General features: G+C 40.7%; 1 pseudogene; it reads right to left on the bottom strand.

The window, feature by feature from the left end:
• Positions 1-5,307: 5,307 nt before the first annotated feature.
• On the bottom strand, positions 5,308-5,367 carry LOC114658303 (uncharacterized; annotated as a pseudogene).
• Between the last annotated feature and the right edge of the window lie 1,481 nt (positions 5,368-6,848).

Here is a 6,848-nt window from a genome sequence, read left to right as displayed (position 1 = left end):
GTTTGGGGCACAACAAGATTGCCAGAATCAGAGGACCTTGTCAAGAGCGTAGAGATGGAGAAGGTCACTGATGTAGTCCGATGCAAGGCCTTTTAAAGCTTTGTTAGTTATAAATAGAATTTTATATTCAATTCTGTAAAACACATGAAGCCAGCGGAGGCAAAGCAGGATGGGTGTTATGTGCTCGCTGTTGCTGGTTCGTGTTAGGACTCTTGCAGCAGAGCTTTGAATCAGGTGGAGCTGTGATATAAGATTTGAAGTTTCCAATAATTGATGTGGGATGTGATAATAGCATGGACAAGTTTCTCAATGTTAGAAAAGGAGAGGAATGAACGAACACGAGATACGTTCATTCTGGAACAGCATTTAAATGTATATATAAAAGTCTTGGTGTTACAGCTAGTTGCATGGATCAGTCTTTTGCTAGTTATACATTTCCCAGTATCTGACTGCATAGATAGCAGCATTAATTTTTGTTGAAAATATACAACCGTATGTAGTAGCTTTATCAAAAAAGTATTTTAGTTATCTTTCTTTTTAGCTGTGTTATATTAAATGTATTAAGACAGTACATTTACATTAAGTGGTTCAAAGAGAATAAATATTTAAAGTGTGCATTGACTACTCGAGTAATTTTATAAGATAGTACCCAGTATGTATGTCTGATGCATGTCTGCCTAGTTACAAAGCACCAGACATGCTAATCAAATGGTGATGGTGCTTACTTTCTGCTTTTATATATCAGAAGCATAGTTTGGACCTGAACAGCTCACAAATAATACCATAAAATTAGACAAGTTCACCATCACAGGAGTAGACTCACACCTTAGAATGGGCTTTATAAGGTCAGACAATAAGATTATTGAGGGAGCAGCAGGACAAACACAGCCACCAAGTTACCTCCATACCATGAGCCACCTGAGCTACAGCAATTACAGCAAAACCAGCATTATCAGTTTCAGAAACAAAGAATAAAGCAGGGCACTAGTCATTTGTTCAGTTCCTGTTGCCTCAAAGGCTGCAGGTTATGCTTTACTCTGATTTCTTTAGGGCCCACATGAAACTTTGTTATAAAATACATTAAGGGTGCTGGGGACATTTTGTCTTTTTTTGTCCCAAATTCCTTTAATTTCTCCAATTTGGCTTTAGTTGCATCTTGTGGGCTGCCGGATCTTCTGTAGTTACAGCAGTTGAGGTTTTACACACAGTGGTTCTCTTTTGCTAACATAAAATACATCTTCTGTATGTCAGTCAACAAATACTTTATGTAGATTAATTATTTTATTTTAAATAAGATCTCTATCTCCGCAGAGAAACTATTTTTGAACATGGTCCTGGTATTTCTGCTGGCACATCAGTATTGAATGCAAAAAGCACTTCTAGGTCAGGTATAATTTCCACATAACAGGGTAGCATTGTCCCAACTGCTTCCTCATTGGAACTCCTGTACAGTCCCTCCATGCATCCCTGGAGGAATGCTTTCACTCAGGGCACTGGAGAGTATATGGACCTAGGAGTCAGTCTGTCATTATCCTTCCATTATTGGCCTCCCAACCAGTGAAGCTGCCATCAGCCATTTTAGCTGGGATGCTAGTAAATCCATTCCCACCATTTCAAGTCTTATCAGAGACCCAGATGCAACCTTCCAAGGAGCAGTTCTGTTTATAAAACTAATACTTTGGTTGAATTTAAACAGCAAAGGAGAGTTGGAGCTCAGGTTTGCAGCTGTAAGCCTCATGTGCCATGCTAAAGAACAGAGGGCAATGCCATTTTGACACTACACCAGTGGTTCTCAAACTGTGGGGAAGTAACAAAAAAGGGGGCGCGAATGTTGCCATATGTGGCGTAATTTTGTTATTCGGAGGGTAATTTTAAACTTGTAGCGGTGTATCGGCAGCAAAAAATATAGGAATAAATTTTATTAGGGTTTCAAAAAAACGTTAGGGGGGCACAATTTAAACTGTTATGAAAACTCGGGTCGCAAATACTTAAAGGTTGAGAAACACTGACCTACACAGTGGCACAGACAGTCCATGAGTATTTTCTAATGTTGAAACATACACTATTTAATGAGTAGTCATTTTGTTTCAATATTCTAGCCATATCTCTAACATACAATTTCACTTTGGTCTCAGCTCTCACATTGGTTTACCTAAGAACTATAATTAATTCACATAATGCTCAGAGAATTATGTAGTGCAAAGGATGGCATGCAGAGACTGATATCTCTGGCTGGGATTCAACAAGGATCCTTACACGGTTGGGAAGCCAGTACATTAAAGGACTGGGAGAGATGAGCACGGATATTACTAATATATTAGGTGGCAGCCTTCGTGGGTTAGGATACCAACACAGATGCCCACAGGGCATGCTGGAACCTGTAGAACAGTGAGGTAGCTCTGTTGGGTTCCGTGGGGGCCACCAAAGGGAGCTGAAGGGATTCACAGTCTCTACTATTTGGGACTTCTGATTGAACCGGACGTTCTTCCTTCAGACTATGCTGTAGCATTGGAAGTACTCCCGGGTTTGCCTTAAAAGAAGCCACTCGACCTCATCCAGACAAGTTGGAATCAAGTGGAAGAGGAAAAAGCTTGCCTGGGAGGTGTGGAGAAAGAGAGAAGATTATTATATTATTGTGCTTTTGTTGAAGGCATTTTAAGGTATTTTGTATAATAAATGCATGTGTTTGCACCTGGGACATGTGTCTGTGCAGTTGTGTTTGGGGTTTGGCAACACACCCTACTAGTCACAGTAGTCTGTTGAGCAGTAGTTGATATTCAATCTTAGACACCATAGAGTCTGTGTAAGCTCAATATTTTTTAAGGAACATTTTTTCCCTTTTGATATTCTTGGCTTTTACCCACTCTTTTCTTTGGAACTTTGATTGTCTTTTTGCCTCACAGTATTATTTACGTTTATCATACCTGGTTTCTGAACATCAGTTTTGTTATTAGTTACCATTGTCTAAGCTCCTTTGTGTTTCAAGTATGTCTTCTCTCCTTATCATGCCTACCTGTGTAGCAGTTCTTTAGACTACTCACTCAACTCTAACTTTAACCTTTACCCACTCCTTGAAACTCTAGCATGTCCAGCCTTGCTTTTAGATCAGACAATTGAAAAGCGATGTAAACGAAACTCATAGGGAGGGAAGGTCAGACCTGACAGTATATATGTTACCATTGTTAGAACAATGGACATGTTTAAGATGTAACACAGGGAGACTGGAAATATTTTCCAGAGTCATAGGCCGGGTCAGGTCAAGTCAGGTCAGGTTGGGGAGCATGCACTGGCACAGCGTGTTGCCGCACCCACCACATGACGAAACTGCTCGGAACCCTGATTGGCAACTCCCTACAACAACAACAACAACAACATTTATTTATATAGCACATTTTCATACAAAAAGTAGCTCAAAGTGCTTTACATAATGAAGAAAAGAAGAATAAAAGACAAATAAGAAATTAAAATAAGACAACATTAGTTAACATAGAAAGGAGTAAGGTCCGATGGCCAGGGTGGACAGAAAAAACAAAAAAAAACTCCAGAAGGCTGGAGAAAAAAATAAAATCTGTAGGGGTTCCAGGCCACGAGACCGCCCAGTCCCCTTTGGGCATTCTACCTAACATAAATGAAATAGTCCTCTTTGTATTTAGGGTTCTCACGGAGTCACTTGATGCTGATGGTCATACAGACTTCTGGCTTTTAATCCATCCATCATTGTTGGAACATCATGGTGCTTTGGGTAGATGGTGGTGGCACAAGCCACCACCAATAGGACACCGGAAAAGAAAACAGAAGAGAGAGTAGGGGTTAGTACAAATTTTGAATGAATAGTTATTATAATGAATTGGATATACAGAGTGTCAGGATTAAATTACAGTGAAGTTATGAGAAGGCCATGTTAAAGTAATGTGTTTTCAGTAGTTTTTTAAAGTGCTCCACTGTATTAGCCTGGCGAATTCCTACTGGCAGGCTATTCCAGATTTTAGGTGCATAACAGCAGAAGGCCGCCTCACCACTTCTTTTAAGTTTTGCTCTTGGAATTCTAAGGAGACACTCAGTTGAGGATCTGAGGTTGCGATTTGGAATATAAGGTGTCAGACATTCCGATATATAAGACGGGGCGAGATTATTTAAAGCTTTATAAACCATAAGCAGAATTTTAAAGTCAATTCTGAATGACACAGGTAACCAGTGTAGTGACATCAAAACTGGAGAAATGTGTTCGGATTTTCTTTTCCTGGTAAGGATTCTAGCAGCTGCATTCTGCACTAACTGCAAACGATTGATGTCTTTTTTGGGTAGTCCTGAGAGGAGTGCATTACAGTAATCTAGCCGACTAAAGACAAACGCATGAACTAATTTCTCTGCATCTTTCGATGATATAAGAGGTCTAACTTTTGCTATGTTCCTTAGGTGAAAAAATGCTGTCCTAGTGATTTTATTAATATGCGATTTAAAATTCAGATTACAATCAACGGTTACCCCTAAGCTTTTTACCTCCGATTTGACTTTTAATCCTAATGCATCCAGTTTATTTCTAATAGCCTCATTGTATCCATTATTGCCAATCACTAAGATTTCGGTTTTTTCTTTATTTAATTTGAGAAAGTTACTATTCATCCATTCTGAGATACAGGTTAGACATTGTGTTAGCGAATCAAGAGATTTGGGGTCATCAGGTGCTATTGATAAATACAGCTGTGTGTCATCAGCATAGCTGTGGTAGCTCACGTTATGTCCCGAGATAATCTGACCTAATGGAAGCATGTAGATTGAGAAGAGCAGCGGACCCAGGATAGAGCCTTGTGGAACACCATATAGAATATCATGTGTCTTTGAGTTATAATTACCACAACTAACAAAGAATTTTCTCCCTGCCAGGTAGGATTCAAACCAGTTTAAGACACTGCCAGAGAGGCCCACCCACTGACTAAGGCGATTCTTAAGAATATTATGATCAATAGTGTCAAATGCGGCACTCAAATCTAAGAGGATGAGAACAGATAAATGGCCTCTGTCTGCATTTACCCGCAAGTCATTTACTACTTTAACGAGTGCAGTTTCTGTGCTGTGCCCTAGGCAGACACATGGTCAAGTCCCACCCTCTTGAAATGACCCTCTATCTGCTGCAGTCACGTGTTACATCGTTGTCCCCTTGGCCTGGTCTAGCCACTCGCTCCTCAACAGTGGATCACCATTGGGGAATTGCACCACATGACCATAGTGCCGTAACTGACGCTCCCTCACAATGCAGGTAATTTGCTTAATTTGGAACTCCATGAGCAACCACTTATTCGACACAAAGTCATGCTAATCTTCTCTGTATCGTTTCAATTTTAGTATATGTGCTGCTGAAGCAAGCACTTATTTGACACAAAGTCAAACCAGCGGTTTGCAGTCTGTGTACCAGAGTCATAAGTCATTTTTTATTCTATTGTGGACAGCATAGTTTAGCCTGAACACCATTATTATATTTTTTTAATATGAGGTACTTATCCCTGAAAGATACGGTGAGAAGCTCAGTCATCCAGGAGGGGCTCAGAGTAGAGCCGCTGCTTCTCCGCATCGAGAGGAGTCAGATGAGGTGGCTCGGGCATCTGATCAGGATGCCTCCTGGACGCCTCCCTGGTGAGGTGTTCCGGGCACATCTAACCGGGAGGAGGCCCCGAGGAAGACCCAGGACACACTGGAGGGACTATGTCTCTCGGCTGGCCGGGGAACGCCTTGGGATTCCCCTGGAAGAGCTAGAAGAAGTGGCCGGGGAGAGGGAAGTCTGGGTATCTCTGCTCAAGCTGCTGCCCCCGCGACCTGACCTCAGATAAGCGGAAGAGGATGGATGGATGGATGAATATGAGGTACACATTAGTCTTTGAGTCACAGAAGATGCCATATATGAAGGCATCTTATCAGAACTAATGTACTGCCATACCATACAGGAATGTAACATAACATTTTTGAACTTATCTAAAACAGTGCAGGGTTTATTTCAGCAGCATCAGGCACAAGGCATTAAACCCTCCTTACACGAGGCACCATCTACCACAGGTCCTACTCACCTTCTGCTCACATACACATGTACACACACTCTCCAGTTGGACCAAATTAGGACCTCCCGTTAATTTAACTCCCAGCTTTGGAAAATGGGAAGAAAACCAGTGAATCCAGAGAAAACCTACCCAAACACTACACATACCACAACCAAATGTAGTGCTCAAACCAAAGATGCTGGATCCAGAAAGCCACAGTGCCAGCCCTGGCACCTTGTGACACTATGAGACCCTGCTTGTGTGTTATTGAAGTGCGGTTGCAGTGTAATCGGAGCAGCAGTAGACTTTCTGTATCCCCTGTGGCAATTTGACAGATCTAGCATAAAGAGAGTTGTGCTATCACACAGAATAGAACATTTTTCACATTATAATAATTATATTCCAAAATGTGTGATACAGACAAACAAAATGAAATACACATATTTTTCAAGCAACGTGTGTTCATTGTAATGGGTTAATAAAAAAAAAAACAGAGAAAGCAAAGAATCTGCAAGTTTAATAATGTGTATGTTTAAAGCCAAACTTTGGAAAAGCTGTCCAGTCCTTAATAAATTTGTCTAGCTTAAACAGAGATTTCTTTCTTTAGCTTCACTCTCGACAACGGCCCCCCACAATGAAAAATTTTTCATCATGGCAGGGAATCTTTTTCATATAAATGCTGTTCATTTTTTACATTGAGAAGTGAACGTACTGTTTGTCAGTAAAAACAAGTGCCCATGTGAAAGAGAAATAATTGGTTATTATTTAGAAGGACCTTTAGTTTCCATCTGGAAGGTTTTATTTCACTACTGTATCTGA

This window comes from Erpetoichthys calabaricus, chromosome 9 (genome assembly GCF_900747795.2).
Source record: "Erpetoichthys calabaricus chromosome 9, fErpCal1.3, whole genome shotgun sequence".
Taxonomy (NCBI): domain Eukaryota; kingdom Metazoa; phylum Chordata; class Cladistia; order Polypteriformes; family Polypteridae; genus Erpetoichthys; species Erpetoichthys calabaricus.
The sequence above is the reverse complement of the archived record's forward strand: the minus strand, read 5'-3'. Positions and strand labels throughout refer to the sequence as shown.